Source organism: Phascolarctos cinereus, unplaced genomic scaffold (genome assembly GCF_003287225.1).
Source record: "Phascolarctos cinereus isolate Bilbo 61053 unplaced genomic scaffold, phaCin_HiC Scaffold_3;HRSCAF=262, whole genome shotgun sequence".
In the NCBI taxonomy this organism is placed as follows: Eukaryota; Metazoa; Chordata; class Mammalia; order Diprotodontia; family Phascolarctidae; genus Phascolarctos; species Phascolarctos cinereus.
The window spans coordinates 10512631-10537379 of NW_027555736.1; the positions used below are offsets into that span (position 1 = coordinate 10512631).

Here is a 24749-nt window from a genome sequence, read left to right on the forward strand (position 1 = left end):
TTCCAAATATCATTCTCTCTTGGTTCTCTTCCTACCTATAAGATGCTGCTCCTTCTCAGTCTCCCTTGCTAGAGCCTCATACAGATACACACAGGGCTCTGTCTTGGGCCTTCTTCACTTCTCCCTCTATCCTACTTCACTTGGTGATTTTATCAGCTACCTTGGGTTTAATTATCATCTCTAAGCTGATGATTCTTAAATCTACCTAACATGCCCTAACTTTTCAACTGTCCTTCAATCTCACATCTGCAACTCCCATTCAGATATCTTGAAATGAATGTCCAGTAGACACCCTAAACTCAATATGTCCAAAACTGAACTCATTATCTTCTCCCCTAAACCCAGCTCTGTCTCACCTTCCCTACTGCTGTTAAGGGCACCACCATCCTCCCAGTCTCCTAGGCTCACAACCTAGATGTCAACTTCAACTCCTACGTCTCATTCCCCATATCTAATCTGTTTTCCAAGTTTGCAACATCTCTCCAATACACCCCTATCTCTCCTCCAACACTACCATCACCTTAGTGCAGAACCCCCCCTCACCTCATGCATGGACTGCCATAGCCCAGCTAACGGGTTTGCCTTGTCTCAAGTCTTTCTCCACACCCACTAAGCTGCCAAAGTGATTTGCCTAAAACGCAGGTGTGACCAGACACACACACACACACACACACACACACACACACACAAAATAAACTCCAGTGGTTTACTATCACCCCCAAGATTAAATACAATCAATCCTTTGCTTGGCATTCAAAGCCCTTCATAAGCCCTTCATAACTGAGTTCCCCCCTCCCCTCCCATTTCAGGCTTCTTACGCAACTTCCATCCCACCATTCCAAGTCCCCCTGTTATCCCAAGCTGCCGCTAACACAACATTCTCCTGCTTCTCTTTCTATCCAACTGCTCCCTCTCCTTTCTTGGTTCCTCTTTCCAAACCTTTCAGGTAAATGTTCTGCCAGGTTTTTACGTTGGTCATCCTCTCTCTCTACATTTTCTCCCTTGGCAAGCACATTTTTTCCTCACTTGTGATTTTAACTACCACCTCTAAGCAGATGACTCCCAAATTTATTATCTTCTATTCCACACCTCAGTTCCAAACCTGAATTTCCAACTGCAAGATAAAACAGCTTTACCTGGACATCCTACTGGTGCCCCAAACTCCACTTCTCACACCAAGATACCTTTCCTTCAAAACCTGTTTCTCCTTCTGACTTTATCATTACCTGTCAATGGATACAACTTCACCCAATCTCTACATTTTTTTACTCCTCCTGCATACATCTGATCCTGGTACTCCTGCTCAAAACTATTCAAAGGGTCCCTAATGCCTACCAAAAAAGTCAAACAAATTCATTTGCCTGACATTCAAAGCTCTGTTTGATCTGGAACACATCTACCTCTCCAGCCTAATTTCAAACTACCCATTCCTCCATGCCCCAAATAAACAGAACTACTCACCATCCTAAATATACATCCCATATTATCTCATATCTGTTCCTTTGCTCATTTTCTTCCGGAAATGTCCCATCTTCCCCGTGGCCCTCCCCACACACATACTTCGCACCTCTCCTTAAAACCCAATTCAAATACTATTTCTTTAAAAATACCTGTCTCTCTCACTCTGCATCATCTTTCCCCAGTGTCACAAAAACCTTCGGCTTGTACTTCTCATATACTGGGTTACATTAACAGTATTCATAATAGCCAGCATTTATATAACACTTTAAGGTTTGCAACACTATACATACATATGTATCATTTGATCTATTAATACCTACAAATGTATCTCATTCTTTCATACTAATTAATTTGTGTGTTATATATAGCTACCAGATTACCACACTCCATGAAAATGGGACCAGAGTCTTTCCCCAATAGATAAATGATCAACGGATATCCAGTTTTCAAAGACATTCAAGCTACCAAAAAGCATATTAAAAGATGCTTCAAATCACTAATAATTAGAAAACTGCAAAATAAAGCAACTCTAAAATTTCACCTCGCATCCATTAGATTAGCAAGGATAAAAAAGGAGAATGACAAGTGTTGGTTGAAGGGGCTATCGGAAAGTAGGATTAATGCACTGCTAGTGAAATTGCCTTAAGTAAGGAAGCCTCATCTTCCTGGGTTCAAATCTAGTTTCAGACACTTAGTAGCTGTGTGACTCTAGGCAAGTCACTTGCCTCTGCCTCAGTTTCCTCATCTGTAATAATGAGAAGGAAATGGCAAAGCACTCCAGTATCTTTGCCAAGAAAACTCCAAATTGGGTCATGAGAGTCAGACACAACTGTACAACAGTAACAGCAAAGTAAAGCTGTAAAAGTGATCCAACCATTCTGGAAAGCAATTCAGAGCTCTGACCCAAAAGTCACCAAACTACACAAACCCTTTGATTTAGAGATACTACTACTAGGCCAATGCCAGAAGGAAATCAAAGAAGAAATGAGGAAAAAGGTACCAAATTATTTACATGGGCTTTTTGCAGTAACAAAGAACTGAAAACTAAGAGGGTACCCATCTACTAACGCGTGGCTAAACAAATTATCTTATATGTGAATATAATAAAATATTATTATTATTATGCCATAACATATAATCAAATGTGCAGTTTACAAGAAAAATATGAAGACCTATATGAACTGACAGAGAATCAAGAAAACATTTGACACAATAATGTCATGAAGAAAACCAATTTTGAAAGATTTAAGAACTTTGATCAATATGATGACCCACAACAACTCCACCCACCTCCTGGCCAATAACTGATGGACCCAACATTCAGAATGACACACCTTTTCAGTCACAGCCCAAGTGGTTAGTTTTGGTCTTTTTTTCCCCTTCCACTGCAGGGAGAGTTTGGGTGGGTAAGGGAGAGAAGGTACAAGGAAGCAAAAAAATAAAAATAAAAGTCACTGAAACTTTTTTTTTAAATACAGAGAAGACAATCAGAAGGCCAGAAAGTACATACAAGTAGGAAGCTTTGAAAGCTAAAGGATGTAATAATCTGTTGTTCGTGAAGTTCAGAATAAAAAATCAATTTTAAAAGAGTAGAGCAAACGTCACTTAAATTTTCTCTCCCCCAATCTCTTGCCACAGTGTTTTAACCTAGCAAATACTGATAAATGTTCATTGACATCAACAGAATCAAACCGCAAAACCAGAAAAACACACCAGGCCTTTAAGTGGGAACAAGGTCCAGACTTCGGTCCCAGAATGTTACTTTGGAGCCTGGTGGCCTTGGGCCAGTCACCATCTCTCCACCCCTTTACGTCCTTAGCTCGTAAAAATAGGGGAGTTACTTCTACCACCCTGCCTTACATGCTTATTGTAAAGACAGACTTTGGGACTACATAGCAATCTATCTCCTCATTTTATACAGGAGCCTTAAAATACACTTAAGTGGCCTGTCCAGGGTCAGAGGATGAAGCTGAGTAAAGGATGAAAGCGAGCAAAGCAAGAAGAAATCACAAAATACAGATGTTAAAGCACAACACCTGGTACATACTAGGAAAGTAATGCTTGTTGAACTGAACTGAAACTGTAAAGTTCTTTGTCAATTTAATGAACTATCAGTATGATAAATTAAAAACTATAAAGAAATATAGGTAAGATTTGTACTAAGTGACATCAAGCAGATTCAGAACTTAGAGTGATGAGAATAAAATCTGACAAAATCAGACAAAGTCTGACAAATGAAAAGAAAATAGAAGGAACCATTTTGAGTCTGTTTGTACTCTATTCTTTTTATCTGGTTGTAAATCACCAGAAATTTAGAGGAGTTTTCTAACTATTTGCCCAAATGCTTATTTTTGTTGTTAGTTAAAAAACACCTGTTGCACCTGAGGAAGGTTAGCCTGGCTAGAGGTTTTAGCTAGGGAGGAAGAGGAGAGAGCAGAATCATGGAGAACCTGATCTAAAGTTAGTGTTCTCCCTAGGGGCTACTATAGTGTTCCCAGGATGGGGATACCTCATGTTTGTTGAACTGAAATTATAAAACGCAATACTTTATCAGGAAAATATGGAAAACAGGTTTCTTTCTAGCAGACACTAGAAACTTCCATTCTGAGAAAGGAGGAAACAGATCAGGTATATTCTCAAGGTCCCTAAAATTCTAAAATCCTACAAATTAGTATCACTTCTAAGAACAAAAAGTTTTCCTTTTTTAAAATAAACTTTTATTGATGCCTTTTGTTTTTACATCACCTAATTTTCTCCTACCATCCCCCCCTGAGAGCCATACAATACTTTAAAAAAAAAAAGGAACAGAAAAAAAATTTTTACACTACATCGATAAAGCCTAAAATAGACACCAGGTTCCATACTCATAGACCCTGCCTCCCCCCACCCCAGCTCTCCAGAGGAGTGGGAGGAGCTATCTTCTCATCCCCTGTCTCCCTGGCCATGCTTTGTCTTTGTAGTTGTACAATGTTCACTCTCCTGTGTTTTCCATTTACTGTACACTGTTTTCTTGTCTCTGCTTACTTCTCTGGGCCTCGGTTCACTGTAGTCTTTCCATGCTTCTCTCTATTCATCATAACTGGTTTCTTACAGCTCAGTAACACTGCCCAATCAATGGCCATCTACTTTGTCTCTCCTTTGATACCAGAATGAGGGCTGCTATACATATCTGGGGGTATGAGAACCTTCTTATCAATGATCCATGGGGTAAATACCTAGTGGCAGAAACTCTGGGTCAAAGGGGATGGACATTCCACTCACCTGCTTTCCAAAATGGGTACCGTAACTCACAGCTCGACCAACATTACACTAATAGGCCTATCTTTGCACAACTCCTCCACCAGTGACTGATTCTCACCTTTTTTCATCTTTGCCAGGTTGCTATGTATTAAGGGAAACCTTGGGGTCATTTTGTTTTGACTTGGATCTCTTATCAGGGATTTGTAGCATTTTTTCATGTGGTTACTGAGTTCACAAGTTTTCTTTTTAAGAATCACTTCTTCATATTCTTTGACCATTTATAAACTAGGAAATGGAAAGACTTAATTTTAACTAAAATAGTGAAATCTGCTTCTCACATGGTTTTTTTCTATAACATAGATATCAAGTCCCAGGACATGGATTCAAATTTCACCTCTGTCACTCTCTACTACCTAGGAGAAAGAGGTCAACTCATCTCCTCTCTCTGGATCTCAGTTTCCTAACCATGCACATTATTCCCCACCATTCACAGACATGATGGCCTTTTACTGTTCCTCCAGAAGAATCACATCTCCCATTTTAGTGCCTTTGCCCTGCCATGACTATAATGCTTTCCCTCCTCACCTCCACCTCTTAGAAATCTCTAACTTCCTTCAAGCACTTTTTTTTTCTTTTTGCTAGGCAACTGGGGTTAAGTAACTTGCCCAGGGTCACACAGCTAGTTAAGTGTCAAGTGTTTGCTCTGAGGTCGGATTTGAACTCGGGTCCTCTTGACTCCAAGACCGGAGTTCTATCCACTGCACCACCTGGCTGCCTCCATCCTTCAAGCATTTTTTAAGCCTCTACTATGTGCCAGGCGTCCTGGGAACACTAATGCAAGCATAAAGAAACATTCTCTGCCAAGGAACTTCCAATCTAATTGGGGAAGCTAAAGTTGGAAAGAAGGTGCCCACTGAGAGACACAGTGGTGAATGCTGGAGAGTCAAAAGAAGAACCCCAGAAGAAAGTAAAGTGGCTGGCCTAAGCCCTTCCATAACATGGAGATTCTGGAAAGAACTCACCAAGAGAAGGTGGACAATAGAAAGGAAGGGAAGGAAGGACCGTTCCAAGATGAGAAAGCCACAGGTACTGAAGTGTGGAGGCCAAATCCAAAAGCAGAGCAGAACCAGTGGAGGAAAAGTAATCTACATATTGAAAAACGTCACCTTTTATACAATATTCCACACTCACATTCCCCTGCCTCTGCAAAGCATGAGGGGAGGGAAGATGTTTTTATTTTTTTCCTCATCACTTTGGAGCAAAGCTTCATCATTATAATTGCAAAGGCTTAATTTTGTTATTTGATGGTTGTTCTAATTTCCATTTCCATCATTGTAGTCACTGTGTGTCTACGTACACATATCTGTGTACACATTATCTTATCTATAATAAAATAAAGAGGGTTGTTCCTCTCCAGATTTAGAGTCTATGATACTATGAAAGAGGTGCTGTGTGTGTACGTATCTGTATATATGTGTGTGTGTGTATGCTAAAGCAAAATGTCCAAAAAAAAATAAGTTTTTGGAAATGTTAAGTTATGGATTCACAAATGACAACTAGTAAAAGTTATAAAATCAAAGTCTCAGTCCAAGCAATTTGGTCATCAAACACAAAAACATCATTTGAAACTAGTACAAGCTTTAAACATAGAAGATCAAATATTTCAACCTAGAAGATAAATGAGTTTCTGTATTACTGAATCTCAATTTTTTCCTCATGACAAATAAGGGGGAAAAATTACTTGAATATGGTCCAAGAATTAGATTCAAGTTGATCACTTTTTGCTCAACAGATATATTTATGAAAGACTGAATTCAAATAATTTGTTTAAAATAAAATTTTATTTTCTATTTGATTTGTCCTATAATTTTGAAACTGCTTTATATTCATGTCTAATTGAAATCTGATTGGCAATGGCTTCTATAATTTTAATCTTTCAATTTCTCCTTGCTACTCCTTCTCTTCGTAGCCTGTAAAACAGTTAAAAGTCCTATACAATATTTAAATATAATAAGGAGTATTTTAATTTAAATAACTGTCATCTAATTTAATTTTTGTATGAAGTTTCTAAAGCAACTACATCTAAAACACGTCACTAAAATAAGCAGTTATATAGTCAAAGGGAATATGACTGGAATTCTATAAATATGTACAATAAATACTTTATACATTGACATTTAATTCCTTTACTATGTCTCATTCTTCAACTACTGGTGATAAATGGAGATAAAATTTTTAAAATACAACAAGGTATCATAAGTGAATTTCTGCAGTAAATAAACCTCTATTTAATCATCACCAAACTGAGCATATTATAATCAAGAAAGAATATATATATATATATATTATGGAACTACTATACTATAATAGACTACATATATTTAGTGTGGAACCTCTTTCTAATGCAGTGTTGAAGATTCCAAAATCTACCCTAAAGCCTGGGTTCTATTAGGCTTTAAATATGTATATACACTTCAGGGGACATTTCTTGAGGGAGCATATACCCAAATCCATTTAATGATGAAATCTGTTTTAAGCAGCACTTTTTGCAGTAACAAAGAACCAGAAACAAAGCAGATGACCATCAGTTAGGAAATGGCTTAAAAATTGCGTTAAGTGAATATAATACTGAATATCACTATCAACTGATGACTGTATTTTAAAAAGAAAGAAAATGAAGAATACAAGAAGCGGAAAGGCTTTCTGAACTGACACAAAGTGAACCAAGCACCATCATCAAAAAAAACATACAAAATAAAAACAATGTCCAATAAATGGGAAAAACAACAAAAACTGAAACTGATGTCGTATGATGACAGAAGTCACTCCCCTCCCTTCTTTTCAGAGGTCAAGTCCAATCCACAAGCAAATATCTCAACCCCTACTGAGTGTCCTGTGCTATGCCAAGTGCTGGGGATACCAAGAAAGGTAAAATCAACCTTTACTCTCAGAGTTCACAATCTAAGGGGGCAGAGACAAAATGCAAACAACCACAACAAACAAGCTACACACACACCTAAACTGGCGATTCTAACAGAGAGGAGACGCTAAAGTCACAGAAAGACTTCTTGTAAAACATGGGATTCTAGGTGAAACTGGTAGGAAGCCAAGAGGCAAAGATGAGGAAGGAGATAATTCCAGGCATAAAAGACAATCTGTGAAAATGAAATAAGGAGCGTGAAATATAAAAAAGAGTAAAAAGGCTAATGTCACTAGTTATATTTGTTTAGCTGTTTTCAGTCGTGTCTGCCTCTTCATGATCCCATTTGGGGTTTTCTTGGTAAAGACACTGAAGGGGTTTGCCATTTCCTTCTCCAACTCATTTTACAGATGAGGAAACCAAAGCAAACAGGGATAAGTAAGTGACTTGCCCAGGATCACACTGCTAGTAAGTGTCTGACAACAGATAACTCAGGAAGATGAGTCTTTCAGACTCCAGGCCCAGCACTCTATGCACTGTACCACCCAGATGCCCTACATCACAGGATCACAGGTTATTGGGGGGAGAAGAGGGAAGAGAAGAGAGTAAGGCATAAGCAGCAGCAAGGAGGAGAAGGGAGTCAGGTTAGGAAGGGCTTTAAATGCCAAATAGAGGATTTTATATTTGATCCTGGAGGTGACAAAGAGCCAACGGGGTTTAGACGTGGTCAGACATGCACTTCAGGAAGATCAATTTGACAACTGAGTGGAGCATGGACTGAAGTGGTCAGAGACTAACCAGCAGGCTTGCTGCTACTAGACTAATTACCATCACAACAGTATAGGAGTGTGGTGATAAGGGCCTGCACCCACGCTGGTGGCAACATCAGAGGAGAGAACGGGACATATACAAGACACGTTACAAAGGAGGAATGAAAGGAACTGGAAGCACACTACAGGTGACAGAGAATAAGGAGTCAGGATGACAATTAAGTTGTAAACCTGGGTGACTTCAAAGATGGTGGTGCCTTCAAAGTAATGGGAAAGTTAGGAAGAAAGGAGGGCTTCAGCACAAAGATATGCTTTAGACATATTAAGAGCAAGATATCTACAGGTCATCCAGTTCAAGATGTCCAATAGGCAGTTGGAGATAAGAGACTGGAGGTCAGCAGAGAGGTTAGACCTGAATAAGTAGATCTGAGAATCATCAGTACGGAGATAATTGAATCCATTAAAGCTGATGAGGTCACCAAGCCAAACATTATGCCCAGGGCAGTGCCATGTGGTACCCAGAGGTAGGGGACTACGAACACAGCAACGCTCATGGACTTCAGCAACGTGCTAGTTGTGCTAAACTATTTTTTTCTCCTCTTTTTTTAATTCCTTGTTATAAGGGATTTAGCATTCTGGTTGGGAGGAAGGGATACATTAGGAAATGAAGGTGATACAAAAACAAAAGTTATCATTAACAAGATTTTAATAACATTCTGTTAGGCAGAAGGAAAAACCCTTTTCAGCATTAACAACACATTTTTCTAATAAGCACCATATAGTCATTTCTAGGAATTGATGCAATAAAAATTCACTCATGAACCAATTTTTGTCAGTGTTTTTTTCTCTCTTTACCTTTTTTCTAATACCCTAAAAGCAACCTGAAGTCTGATGAAAAAGTTTATCCAGAAAATTAAAGGAAACATAACTCCTCCTTTCTCCTGATAGAGAAATGGGGACTAGGAGATGTTAAGTATGATATTCACAGCCTTCATAGGCTGTTTGGCTTATCCTTCTTTGTTACAAGGGAAGGTTCATTAGCTGAGGGTAGTAGGAAGGAGACCCAGAAATGACAGATAAAAACCAAAGACATCAATAAAACTTCAAGGAAAAGAAAGAAAAGCTTTTACAGTCATGGGGAGTAACACATCACCCAGAGATTCCACTAGTAGGCATATATCCCAAGGAGACTGATGACAAAAAGTCCCAGATACATGAAAATATTTATAGTAAAATAAATGTGGTAGCAAAGAAGGAAATAAAGTAGATGGCCATAGAGTGAAAATAGCTACAAAATGTGGTACGTTAATGTAATGGAATATTAACAATAAATATGATTAATACAGAAGATGTTAAGACTTACATGAATTGGTACAAAATTAAGTAATCAGAAATAAGAACATAAAATAAATATAAATGTATCGAGACATACAAATTAACACAAAACATGCAGAACTATAAAAATGGCAACAATGACTATAACTCTATAAAAACAATAACAAACCTATAGACAAAGAACAAGAAAGGTGAACAAATTATTTTTGGTTTTGAAGTTTAAAACTCCATTTGGGATCTTAGTCACTTGGCATATCTCACTTTTAAGTGTTTCCTTAAAGTTTATATTGCAAAGTATTGTTTTTTCAAGTTAGGAGAATCTGTCAGCTGTTAGGTCTTTGGGAAATTTCATTTTTAAAATGCTAAGATGGAAACAATGTATGACAATCTATTATATTTTTATTTATGCAAATTATCACTACACAAAATTTTTCTAAATTGTCAATGGATACAAAGCTGAAATGACATTTTCACAAGAACAAATTTTAAATTTTGTTCATGGGACCTGTGGTTATGAAAATGATAGGAAACTATTTTTTTTAATCCAAGTTTAATTTACCTACTTAAAGACAGCTAGGTGGCGTAGTAGATAGCTGGTCTTGGAGTCAGGAAGACCTGAGTTCAAATCCTGCCTCAGACAATCACTAGCTGTATGACTCTGGGCAAGTCACTTAACCTGTCTCCTCAGCTTCCTCAACTGTAATAAAAAAAAAAAATAATAATGACACCTACCTCCCAAGCTTGCTGCTAGAATACATGAAGTACTTCACAAACCTTAAACCACTACGTAAACGTTAACTACTATTAATTCACAGGCTAGCCGAGAAACTATTTTACTAATTTACTTGGCCACCTTCCATTTTAAAATTCAAAGTGATGATTTCATTAAAACTAAACATCATCCTATACTTCACCAGAAAATGCAGAATTTAGATTCAAATGCCTCAAATATAGTAACTTTGGTTACCAATTTTAAGTACCTGCTATAAAAAGGACATTAACAATAATAATTTTGCCCAAGCAAAATATCCACCATTCAAGCCTACTTCCTAAAATCAAAAACATAATCAGTTTTTTCTAGGTTTAATTAATGACAGTAAACTTAACTATCTTTTTTTTAAAAAAAAATAATCTTACATCACCTGCCCTACAAACAAAGTAAGTAATTCAAGAATCAATTATTCTGTGGGTATATGAACTCCTTCCATCTACACAGATCACAATTCCTCTATGCTTTAGAAGCTGGCTGGGCTTTTTGAGTTGTTGTAGAAGGAAAATTCATCAACTGGCAGGTAACCTCATGAGATGCATCTGCAAACTTAGCTAGACTAGTCTTGGAAGTTCAGGTCCAAATAGGAAGTCTTTCCGAAACAGGAAAATGATAAATGTTGGAGAAGATGTGGAAAAATTGGAACACTAATGCATTGCTGGTGGAGTTGTGAACTGATCCAACCATTGTGAAGAGCAATTTGGAACTACGTTCAAAGGGCTATAAAACTGGGCATACGCTTTGATCCAGCAATACCACTATTAGGTCTGTATCCCAAAGAGATCATAAAAAAGGGAAAAGTACCTACATGTACAAAAATATTTATAACAGCTTTTTTTTGTGGCGGCCAAGAATTGGAAACTGAGGGGATGCCCATCAATGGGGGAATAGCTGAACAAGTTATGGTATATTAATGTAATGGAATATTATTGTTTCATAAGAAACGATAAGAAGGTTGATTCAGAAAAACCTAGAAAGACACACATGAACTGATGCTAACTGAAGTGAGTAGAACTAGGAGAATATTGTACACAGTAACAGCAACATTATGCGATGACCAACTTTGATAGACTTAACTGTCTCAGCAATGTAATAACCTCAGGCAACCCCAAAAGACGCATGATGGAAAACGCTATCCACATCAAGAGAACTATGGAATCTGAATGGTTTTGCCCTTTTGCCAATTCTTCTTTCACAAGAAGACTAATGGAAATATGTTTAATATGATTATACATGTATAGCCTATATCAGAGTACATGCTGTCTTGGGGAGGGGGGAAATTGAGAACTCAAAATCTTATAAAAGTGAATGTTGAAAACTAAAAATAAATTTAATTTAAAAAATCAAATAGGAAGTACTTCCAACATGGAAGGATCTTATGGTCCATTGGCAAAGCCTTAAAAAGCCTAGGATCATGTCCATACCATGAAGAGGTAATGGAGTAGGATATGGAGTAATGGTGTAGGACAAGTTTTAAAATATCAAAAAAAGGATTTCCATGGATAAGGAAGAGAATAGATAGTCATAGTATATGTGAAACATCTATATTAAGCTGATTTACCTGCAGAAAGAAACAATCACAAAACACTATGCCATCTACCATATTTCTACTATTCACCACTCTCACCTAACAATAACTTAACTACATTACTGTTAACTAATATACAATACTGAGTACCCTGAATGAATGGGAGAGGGAAGGAAAAAACTGTACCAGCCACATTTCATCATGGCCTGGTTTTCTTCAAAAATCACAGGACTTAGAGTCTTTTCCAAAGATGCTTAGAAATCACGTAACAAAGCTTAACCCCTACATTTTACAAATGAAGATACTGAGGCCTAGAGAGGGGATATGATTCGTTCAAAATCATTACAGGTAGCAAGTAACCAAGCCAGGAGTTGTGACCAGATCACCTTCTTCCAATTTCAATGCTCTTTCCACTACACCACACTGTTATTAATTATGTGGATTTAAGAGTGTAGTTTGTGACTACAGGACTGTTGTTTCTTTCTATGAAACTCAATGGCCCACAAAAGGACTAACTCCACAAGGTTTAGTCTCATTAGAATCTCATTAAGCACTATGCTCTAACAAACTGAGCTAATCACTCTAGAATAACTTAGGTCTATACCTCAATCAAGACTGTCTGAAATAAAACTGAGATAGATGTGTTACTTATTTTATTTTGTATGGTAGCATCATTATCAGCACTCAATAACTCTGCAAGACAATGTGCTTAGAACTGTTACTATAAAGAGTATAATTCAGACCCTGCTCTCAAAGGGCTCACAATCTACTTAGGAAGACAGGATATACAGTTAAAAAAAAAGATAAACAATATCTGTTGTCACGTGCTGAGTGCCAAAAGAATGATATGGACAATGAGTGTTACTGGAGTTCGGAGGAAAGAGTGATCATTAAGGACTGGCTTCCCCAAAAAGATGGACTTTTGGATAGACCTAGAAGAAAAAGCCAGGATTCAGACAACTGGAGAGGAAGGGGGAGGGCATTCCACACCGGGGGACTTGCTTGAACAAAGGCACAGGAGGCCTGCACATGTTATTTTTGGGGAACAATGAATAAACCAGTTTACCTTCAAAAGAGTGTTCGAAAGAAAAGTAGTGGGAGACAAACTGCAGAGGTAGATGGGGACTAGATCTGTCCGGGAAGGCTTTAAATATCAGGTTAAGCTGCAGTCAGCAACGAGCCACTGAAAACATGGAGTTGAGGGGTGGTATTTAGTAGCAGAATTGGGTTTAGAGAAGGGGGTGGTAAGACGTACAAAATGACATTTCGTCCAAAACACAAAGTAGAGCAAGAATGTTCCAAAAATACTACACCACTAAAAATAAAGGTGGCTCCAGACAAAGGCATAAGAGACTATTCGAAGAAGCTCCAGAAGAGAAAACTGGAAATATCCCAGATCAAGGCATATGGCACAAGTTTTTCACTATCCCAGACAGTGGTTGCCTGACCAAAAGAAACCCAAGTACGAATTTTGAAGAAACAAAATGAAAAAAGAGTCAGCAACTTTTAGTTTCCACGACTTAATCCTCATTTATTATAAATGCAGTAGATGACACTCTTTAACCACGTCTACCTTAAAATAGGGATACTTGAATGTAACACATTTAAGCACCTTAAATACTGTACAACAGCACAACCTGACCCTGTATTAAATCTTAAACATCTAAGAAGTGGTATCAACTACAAAATTTGTTAAATCCCACTAATCACCACCTTAACTCCAATCAGCAGGGTAAATGAATATGTAAATACCCTTGAGAGGCTATTGGGGGAAAAGAGAAGAAAGACATAAACAAAGTCCCTTTCACACTCAAAAGATTGAAATGTTTCACTGCTGGTCAGAAGCACGAGGGCACTACATAATACGAAAACTAGCTTGGGCAGGAGGCTGCTAATCCATGTTTTCCCCCCAATTAACAGCTTCCTTCATCGTTTAAAACTATGTATCCAAAAGCTGGGCACAGAAAATCCCTGCGATTCGGTGCAGGAGCCGAGGCGGCGCCAGGACCATACTCCTTTGAGAAGTGGGTCCCTGAAGCGCCTCTGCCGGATCGGACCGAGGGGGGCAGCCCGCAGAGCCCCCACTCGGGCGCAGGGCCCCAGGACCCGCCCGGACCCCCTCCTTCCTCCCGGCCCCTGAGCTCGGTCCCGGGGAGACAAGATAAACACCGGGGGGGGGGGTAGACACGCCCAGCAGGAGGTAGCAGAGTCGGGGTACAGGGCCCCTGCAACTCGAGCCCGGACACGGGCAGGGGGCTCCGCTCCTCCCCGCACACGCCCCCCAAACGCGCCGACGCCCCCTCCCCGCGAGCCCCGGGTACCTGGGGGCGGAGGCGGAGGCGGAGGCGGCGGCAGCTCGTCCCGCGGAGCTGCGGGCCTGCTCGGCCCCGGCCTCCCTCCTCCGTGCCTCGCCCGCCCTGGGCCTGGGCCCGCGCCCGCTGCGGCCGCCTCCGCCTCCGCCTCAGTCAGGACATGGTCTCGTCAGGCCCGAGCGCGGCCCGGAGGAGGTGGCGGCAGCGGGGGCGGCCGAGCCCGCGGCGGCAGAGGCAGCGGCGACAGGAGGGCCCGGGGCGAGTCGTCTTCACGGGGACCCGGCGGCGGCGGCAGCAGCAGCAGCGGAGGCAGCAGCAGCAGCGGAGGCAGACTCCGAGGTTGAGGCACACAGCGAGCGGCTGCGGCGGCGGCGGCGGCGGCGACAACGTCAAGGCCCAACCTGCGCGCTGTGCCGCCTTGTCATTGGCCCCGCCGCAGCGCGCACGCAGCCAATGGGCGGACGCCTCTTTCGACGCCGGGGGCGGGGCCGGTGGCCGGGGCGGTGACGTCATCTCGCCGCCGACGTCCACGCCCCGGGGCGGCTGATTGTGAGGCGGTTGGTTACTGAGCTCTCTGCTCCTCGACCCCGCCCCCATAGTCCCCTCCCCCTTCCTCATCCCCAGCTGCTCCTCTCCCACCCCTCTCCCTCCCACCAGTTGCTCCGCCCCCTCTCCGCCCCCCTCTCCTCATCCCAACTCCTCCTTCCCTTCTCCACCCCTCCCCTTGCTCCTCCCTTCCTCCCTCCCCCAGCTGCTCCGCCCACTCCTGCTTCTCCTCCTCCCCAGCTGCCCTACCCCTCTCCCTCCCTCCCACCAGTTGCTCTGCCCCCTCTCCACCCTTCCCCCTCCTCATCCCAGCTCCTGCTTCCCTACTCTATCCCTCCCCTTGCTCCTCCCTTCCTCCCGCTCCACCCCCCTCTTCCTCTTCTCATCCCAGCTGTTCCTCTCCCTCCCCGTCCCCCGCCCCAGCTGCTCCTCCCCTTCCCCACCCCCACCCCCACCCCAGCTGCCCTCCTCCCCTTGGCTGCTCCGCCCCTGTCCACTCCTCTCCTCTCTGCCTCCAACGGCTCCACACCTTCCCCATCACTGGTATTTCTCCCCACTCCTCTCCCCCTTTCCTCCCCTCTGTCTCCTCCACAGTTCCCCTTGCCCCTTCCCCTCCTTCCTCCTTCCCCTTCCTCTGAGTTCCCTCCTCATTCTGCTCTTCCCCCTCCTGCTCCCTCCCCTGCAGCTAGATAGCTACAGGGGATGTGATGCATGACTGGGAGTATGAAGACCTGAGTTCAGATGTGGACTCAGACTGGTCACTTAATCTCTGTCTGCCTCAGTTTCCTCATCTGGACAAAGGAGGTAATGACAGCATCCACCTCCCAATGTTATGAGGATCAAATAAGTATTTGTAAAAGGCATTTAGCACACAGCCGGTGCTTAATAAATGCTTCTTTCTTTCCCTTCCCCCTTGCATCCCTAGTACCTAGTACAGGGTCTTTCAAATAGCAGGCACTTAATAGGTTTGTTATTAGGGTTGTGCTAGTTCTCCTGAGATGTCAAGTTAGCTCAGAGGCCTGAAACTTGAAGGGTATTTCATGGCATCCCAAATTGGAGGGAACTTCAGAAGTCCTTTCATCCAACCCCAAAGTAAGGTTCCTCCCTCCTTGCATCTGAAGTTGGAGATTCTAGCATCCAGCAGGCCCCAGGGTGACCAATGGCTCACAAGCCCCAGCTGCCTTCCCCACTAGGACATTCCTTGCACCAGGGACGGACCAAGAAGGGACTCTAAGAGATCACCCAGTCTCCTTAACTCAGGGACACTCCAAGCTCACCAAAATAACCCTCACTGGGCCAAAACCAGAATGCCATTGGCAGAAGCTACAGGTTCTCCTGCTGACAAACCTTCAGAACACCCCAAACCCACTTCTGCACAGCTAGAAAGGAGAGTCCAGAATGGGCTGGGTGGGGCAAGCAGCACTTTCAACGGGCTCTCTTCAAAAACCCTCAGCTCCAAAGAGGAAAGGGAGGGAAATTTCAGGGTCCCAGAATATCATTCTATATGTCCACATGACAAATGGAGAGGTGGAGGAGAGTGCTGGGAATTTCAGGATAATCCATAAGATTTGTAGCTGGAAAGCAATTCAAACCATATGGTCAGTCGCTTCTGGGAGCCAAGAAGTAAGTTGTTCTCACCCTATCATTGACCTCTGAAAGCCCAGAAAATATCGACTCAGGACAAATCTTGAGCCAGCAAAAAAAAAAAAAGGGCACAGCAGTCTTGTAGCCTAGGAAGCTTGGGGGATTAATAAGAAAGGCCCCTCTCACGCTGGGGGAGGGGGAGCAGTACAAGACCAGAGTCATCCCAGCAAGCCAGGAGCAAGCCCCACCTCAGCATACCAGGGGAAGATCCTAAGAGCCAGATTGGTGGAGCAGGCAAGTGTCAACATCAGGACCCCCCCCCCCCCGAAGATTCAATACAGGAAGGGGAACTGGTAGACACCAGCTCTAAAAACAACCACGGGCAATGGCATTTTCCAGCTGCAAATCACTAGCGCCTCAATGAAACTCTGAGAAGCACAACTCCAGAAGGCAAAGCTCCAGGCTGACAGAAATCCATCAGCATCTAAACATCCCTGTGCAAGGCCCAGGCAACCAGGAGCCAAACATTCAGCTGCCCCAGTGAGCAGGAAAAGAAGGTTAGGTAAGTGCCCCCTTTGCTCCAGCAGGAGAACTCAAAATTTTTTTTAAGTCAGAAAAATAGGCAAACACCATGAACAAAAAGCAGAAACAGAGAATTACCATAGCTTCTTACTTTGGGGAAAGGGAAGATCAAGGCACAAATTCAGAAAAAGACAACATTGTTAATATACCCACATACGAAACCTCAAAGGGGAATATGAACTGGTCTCCAGCCCAAAAAGCCTTCCTGTAAGAGCTCAAGAAGGATTTTAAAAGTCAAATAAGAGAGGTAGAAGAAAAGTTGGGAAAAGAAATGAGAGGTATGCAAGAGAGAGTCAATAGTCTTTTGGAATAAAAGTCAATAGTCAGGAGCAGTTAGGTGGCGCAGTGAATAGAGCACCAGCCCTGGAGTCAGGAGGACTTGAGTTCAAATCCGGCCTCAGACCCATAATACTTCCTAGCTGTGTGACTCTGGGGAAGTCACTTAACCCCAACTGTCCCACTTTAAAAAAAATGTCAATAATTGGAAAAGGAAGGAGAAAAATTAACTGCAGAAAACAAGTCCTTAAAAAATAGAATGGGCCAAATGGAAAAGGAGGCACAAAAACTCACTGAAGAGAAGAACTCCTTAAAAAGTAAAACGTGCCAAATGGAAAAAGAGGTACAAAATCTAATAGAAGAAAACAACTTCTTAAAAATTAGAATGGGGCAAGTGGAAGCTAATGACTATGAGAGTAAGAATCAATCAAACAGAAACAAAAGAATTAAAAAATACAAGCAAACATAAAATACCTGATTGGTAAAACAACTGACCTGGAAAATAGATCTAGGAGAGACAATTTAAAAATTATTGGTCTGACTGGAAACCTTAATGAAAAAAGGAGTCTGGACAGCATCTTTCAGGAAATCATCAAGGAAAACTGCCCTGAGGTCCTAGAACCAGAGGGCAAAATAGTCATCCAAAGAATCCACCTATCACCTCCTGAAAGAGATCCCAAATTGAAAACACCAAGGAATATAGTAGCCAAATTCCAAAATTACCAGGTCAAAGAGAAAATACTTCAAGCAGCCAGAAAGAAACAACTTAAATATCGCAGAACCACAGTCAAGATTACACAGGACCTTGCAGCTTCTACATTAAAAGATTGTAGGGCGTATGATATTCCAAAAGGCAAAGGAGCTTAGATTACAACCAAGGATCAACTACCCATGGAAACTGAGCATAATCTTTCAGGAGAGGAGATGGACATTCAATGAAATAGGAGACTTCCAAACCTTCCTGAAGAAAAGACCAGAGCTCAACAGAAAATTTGACCTTCAAATACAAGACTCAAGAGAGCCATAAAAAAGTAAACAGGAAAGAAAAAAACAACATATTATTAATAAGGGCAAACTGTTTACATCCCTATAAGAGAAGATGACACTTGTAACTCTTGAGAATTGTAATGTCATTATGATATTTAAAAGAAGGGTTTAAGTTGACTTTGATGTGATGGTAAAAAGTCTAATTAAATATTGAAAAGGGATTGTACCGGGAAAAGAAGAAAGGAGGAGGCAGACAAGGATAAATTACATCACATGAAAAGGCAGAAAAAACAAATACAGTAGAGGGAAAGAAGGGAGGGAGATGAGCATTGTTTGAACCTCATTCTCATCACATTTGGTTTAACAAGGGAATAATGCAGTTAGGTATATTAGGGTATGCTTACCCCATAGGAAGTAGAAAGAATAAAGGGAAAAGAAAGGAGGGGGCTAATAGAAGGGAAGGCAGACTGAGGGAGGCGGTGGTCAAGAGCAAAACTCTACTGAGGAGAAAAAGAGAAAGAGGAGAGAAAAAAGCATAAAGGGGGAGAGACTGAATAGGGTGGAGATGAAGACACAAATAGTAATCATAACTGTGAATGTGAATGGGGTGAACTCTCCCATAAAATGGAAATGGATAGCAGAGTGGATTAAGAACCATAATCCTACAATATATTGTTTATAAGAAATACATTTGAAGCAGAGGGATATACACAGAGTAAAGGTAAAAAGCTGGAGCAGAATATACTATGCTTCAACTGAAGTAAAAAAAAAAAAAGCTGGGGTAGCAATCTTGATCTAAGACAAAGCAAAAGCAAAAATAGATATAATTAAAAGAGATAAGGAAGGAAACTGCATCCTGGTAAAAGATACCATAGATAATGAAGTAATATCATTACTAAACATATATGCACCAAGTGGTATAGCAGCCAGATTCTTAAAGGAGAAGTTAAGGGAGATACAGGAAGAAATAGACAGCAAAACTATACTAGTGGGGGACCTCAACCTTCCCCTCTCAGAACTAGATAAATCTAACCACAAAATAAACAAGAAAGAAGTTAAGGAGATCAATAGAATCTTAGAAGAGTTAAATATGGCTGACCTCTGGAGAAAACTGAAAGGACAGTTGGGGACAGAATGGAATATACCTTTTTCTCAGCAGTACATGGCACCTACATAAAAATTGACCATGTACTGGGGCATAAAAAGCTTATAATCCAATGCAGAAAGGCAGAAATATTAAAAGCATCCTTTTCAGATCATGAAGCAACAAAAATTATATGTAATAGAGTCATGTAAAGATAGACTAAAAATTAATTGGAAACTAAATAATCTAATCCTAAAGAATAAGTGGGTCAAACAACAAATCATAGAAACAGTTAATAACTTCATCCAAGAGAACGACAATAATGAGACAACATACCAAAACTCATGGGATGCAATGAAAGTGGTCCTTAGGGGAAGTTTTATGTCTCTAAATGTTTATATGAATAAAATAAAGAAAGAAGAAATCAATGAATTGGGCATGCAACTAAAAAAGCTAGAAAAAGAACAAATTGAAAGCTCCCAATTAAATCCCAAATTGGAAATTCTGAAAACCAAAGGAGAGATTAGTAAAATTGAAATTATTAAAACTTTTGAACTAATAAATAAAACTAAGAACTGGTTTTATGAAAAAAATAAAACAAATAAACCTTTGATTAATTTGATTGGAAAAAAATGAGAAAACCAAATTACTAGCATCAAAAATGAAAAGGGTGACTCCACCACCAATGAAGAGGAAATCAAAACAATAATTTGGAGCTATTTTGCCCAACTGTATGCCAATAAATTCGACAATCTTAGTGAAATGGATAAATATTTACACAAATATAAAAATTGCCCAGATTAACAGAAGAGGAAATAAAATACTTAACCTCATTTCCGAAAAAGAAATTGAAGAAGCCATCAGTGAACTCCCTAAGAAAAAATCTCCAGGGCCAAATGGATTTACAAGTGAATTCTATCAAACATCTAAAGAGCAACTAATTTCAATACTATATAGACTATTTGGGAAAATAGGTGAAGAAGGAATCCTACCAAATTCTTTTTATGATACAAGTATGGCGCTGATACCTAAACCAGGAAGAGCCAAAACAGAGAAAGAAAATTATAGATCAATTTCCCTAATGAATATAGATGTAAAACTTTTAAGTACAATATTAGCAAAGAGATTACAACAACTTATCTCAACAATAATACATTATGACCAGGTAGGATTTATACCACGAATGCAGGGCTGGTTCAATATTAGGAAAACTATCAGCATAGTTGACCATATCAATAACAAAACTAACATAAATCATATGATTATCTCAATAGATGCAGAAAAAGCTTTTTGACAAAATACAACATGCATTCCTATTAAAAACACTAGAGAGCATAGGAATAAATGGTGTATTCCTTAAAATGATAGATAGTATCTATCAAAAACCATCAGCAAGCATTATATGCAATGGGGATAAGCTAGAAGCATTTCCAATAAGATCAGGGTGAAACAAGGATATCCATTATCACCACTGTTATTTAATGTTGTGTTAGAAATGTTAGCTGTAGCAATTAGAGAAGAAAAAAAAATTGAAGGAATTAGAATAGGCAAAGAAGAAACAAAGCTATCCCTCTTTGCAGATGATATGATGGTATACTTTAGAGAATCCTACAGAATCAAGTAAAAAATTACTTGAAAGAATAAACAACTTTAGCAAAGTTGCAGGATATAAAATAAACCCACATAAATCATCAGCATTTCTATATATTATCAACAAAGCCCAACAGCAAGAGATAGAAAGAGAAATTCCATTTAAACTTACTGTAGACATTATAAAATATTTAGAAGTCTACCTCCCAAAACAAACCTAGGAACTCTATGAACACAATTACAAAATACTTTTCACAGAAATAAAGTTAGATCTAAATAACTGGAAAAATATCAGTTGCTCATGGGTAGGCTGAGCTAATATAATAAAAATGACAATTCTACTTAAATGAATTTACTTATTCAGTGCCATACCTATGAATCTACCAAAAAATTATTTTATGGAGCTAGAAAAAACAATAACAAAACTCATCTAGAAGAAGAAAAAGTCCAGAATATCAAAGGAACTAATGAAAAGAAATGCAAGGGAAGGTTAGGGCCTAGCTGTACCTGATCTTAAATTGTATTACAAAGTAGCAATCATCACCTACTTGATAAGGGCTAAGAAATAAAGTGGTGGATAAGTGGAATGGGTTAGGTATGCAAGATACAGCAGTCAATGACTATACTAATCTACTATTTAGTCAGTCCAAAGACTCCAGCTTCTGGGATAAGAAATCACTATTTAGCAAAAACTGCTAGAAAAACTGGAAAAGTGTATGGCAGAAACTGGGCATAGACCAGCATCTTACACCCTATACCAAGATAAAGTCAAAATGGGTACACAATTTATATATAAAGACTGATTCTATAAGCAAACTAGAAGAGCAAAGCATAGTTTACCTTTCAGATCTATGGAAAAGGGAAGAATTTATGACCAAATAAGAGAGAGAACATTATGAAATGCAACATGGATAATTTTGATTATATTAAGTTGAAAAGTTAATTGGCACAAATAAAGCCAATGCATCCAAGATTAGGAGGGAAGCAGAAAATTGGAAAAGAATTTTTACAACCAGTGTCTCTGATAAAGGCCTCATTTCTAAAAGATATAGAGAACTGAGTCAAATTTATAAGAATACAAGTCATTCCCCAATTGATAAATGGTCAAAGGATGTGAACAGGCAGTTCTCAGAGGAAGAAACTAAAGCTATCTATAGTCATATGAAAAAATGTTCAAAATCACTATTGATTAGAGAAATACAAATCAAAATGACTCAGGTACCACATCACACCTATCAGATTGGCTAACATGACAAAACAGAACAATGATAAATGTTGGAGAAGATGTGGGAAAATTGGAACACTAATGCATTGTTGGTGGAGTTATGAAATTATCCAACCATTTTAGAGAGCAATTTGGAACTATGCCCAAAGGGCTACAAAATTGTCATACTCTTTGACCCAATAATACCAATGACATGACAGTAATTTCAACAAGCCTTGTCTACCTAGCTACACTAGAAAAAAAAAACCAAGCCAGAGAAGGAAGGCTAGCATCTGTCTATAAGAGCAAAGATGAAGAGTAAAATAATACCAGAGAAAAATGATAAAAAGATATGTCATACAATTAAAACAACTGACTTATTTAGACAAGAAATGGGAAATGGAAGGAGGAACAGACATTGACAATAATTAAAACCATTGCCTTAAAAAGTTTAACCATTGGCAAAGAATTGGAAATTAAGGGTATGCCCATGAATTGGGGAATGGTTGAACAAAATGGTATATGAATGTAATGGAATACTATTGTGCTATAAGAAATGATGAGGGGCAGCTAGGTGCAGCAGTGGATAGAGCACCGGCCCTGGAATCAGGAGGACCTGAGTTCAAATCCAGTCTCAGACCGGAGATGTGACACTTACTAGCTGTGTGACCCTGGGCAAGTCACTTAACCCCAACTGCCTCACAAAAAAAAAAAATGAGCAGGCAGACTTCAGAAAAACCTGGAAAGATGTGTATGGACTGATGCTGAGTGAAGTGAGCAGAACCAGAAGAACATTGTACATAGTAACGGCCACATTGTGCTATGACTAATGTTGATAGACTTAGCCCTTCTCAGCAATGCAAGGATCTAAGACATCTCCAAAAGTCTCATGATGGAAAATGCTCTCCACATCCAAAGAAAGAACTGCAGAGTCTGAATGCAGATCGAAGCAGACTATTTGCTCTTTTTTTTCCTTCTGTTTTGTTTTGTTTCTTGTTTCTTGTGGTTCCTCCTATTGGTTCTAATTCTTCCTTACAACATGACTAATGTGAAAATAAGTTTAATAGGAATGTATATGTAGAGCCTACATTATATTGCATGCTGTCTTGGGGAGAGGAGAGAGGGAGAGGGAGAAAAATTTTAAACTCAAAAGCTTATGGAAGTGATTGTTGATAACTCAAAATAAATTAATAAAAATTTTTCAAAAAAAGTTTAACCATTGCAAAGCAATCTCCATAAGCAGGACATAAAAGAGCCTAGAAATCACCTCAACCAGCAAAACATAGGATGTCCTTCCAAGTGAAGAGATACAGCAGCCAAAGATAATACCAGTTTAGAACACGAGCAAATCTGTCCAGTCTTACAGCAAAGGAGCATGAAAGGCAATGAGCAGAGTCACCTCACCAAACAGCTCTTGTCACTCAAGGAAAGCAGAGTTGCTATCTTGGGACTCAAGCATCACAGCCTTGGGCATAGAGATGGCATTACAGAAAACAGACTGAAAAAAGAGATAAATGAGACCACATGTATTCAGAGAAGATCCAGACTAGAGAGGATACAATTTTTTTTTTTGCACTGAACTATCAATTCTCAAGGCACATGAAGGAGAAAAGGATGCCAAAGGCATGGCCATCTTCCCTGAACCTTTGTATTTCCACCCTGCCCCAAAGAAAGTAATTGAGAGGATACCAATAACTGCCCATCTGTCTGACTGCCTTCCCATCTACACAAACTTTTTGAGAACAATCTGCATAAGCATCCAGGACATTCTGGGTGAGACTGTTAGGAGGGACTAGGAAGGCTTCATAGTAGTATTTCATATGCCTTAAGCATACATAACAGTGAAAACACCAATAATACAAGACCCCACTGTGCTCATTCTTTCTGGATTGTAAAACAGCATTGGATTCCAGAGGGGAAAACACCTCCCTGAGGTTTCTCCCCCAGCAAGGTGACTCCTCTGCCTAGGTCACAATCATACAAGACTCCTTGAAAGCGGATAAATTCTGCTTATTAATGTCAAGTAAAAAATAGAGCAGGGAGACATACTCACCAGTGCAGAGGCCAAGAGTCATTCCCAATACATGGTGGGTCCTCCAGTGCCTTTGTTTCCAAATGGCATTATGCTGATTCAACAGCCCTGGAACACTGCAAAGCCTCCTAAATGAGATCCATAATCATGCAAAAGATTTCAGTCTAACTATGCACATAGGAAAAACCTAGTCAATGGAGAATGTCTGTGATATACAGTTGGATGAACAAGCTAGAGAGCTATCCTATTGGTACTTTGCTGCTAACAGACACTGTAAATGGATAGTGAGCTGGGCTCGGTATTGAATGGGAGGAAGAGGAGAGCAGATTGGGTCATGTTTGGAAAATTATGCAGTCACCTTAATGGCCTCAAACTTCTCCCTGAAATAAAACACCATCTTTCTAACACCAACATTCTTCCAATGTTGTTGTGTGGCTGGAAAGGATGAAATATTAGAGTTTCCAAAGCCCTGGAATCATCCAAAGGTCACTAGAGAGGTGTGTGGTGGTGTGAGCAGACCATTTGTTGT

At 40.1% G+C, this 24749-nt stretch overlaps 1 protein-coding gene across 1 annotated transcript in view; it reads right to left on the reverse strand.

The window, feature by feature from the left end:
* Window positions 1–14732, reverse strand: part of ZRANB1 (zinc finger RANBP2-type containing 1) — an 81205-nt gene extending 66473 nt beyond the window's left edge. The window contains exon 1 of the mRNA XM_020973637.2: window positions 14345–14732. The gene's annotated coding sequence lies outside the window, so the exon portion shown is untranslated. The remainder of the gene's footprint in view (window positions 1–14344) is intronic.
* Window positions 14733–24749: the final 10017 nt, after the last annotated feature.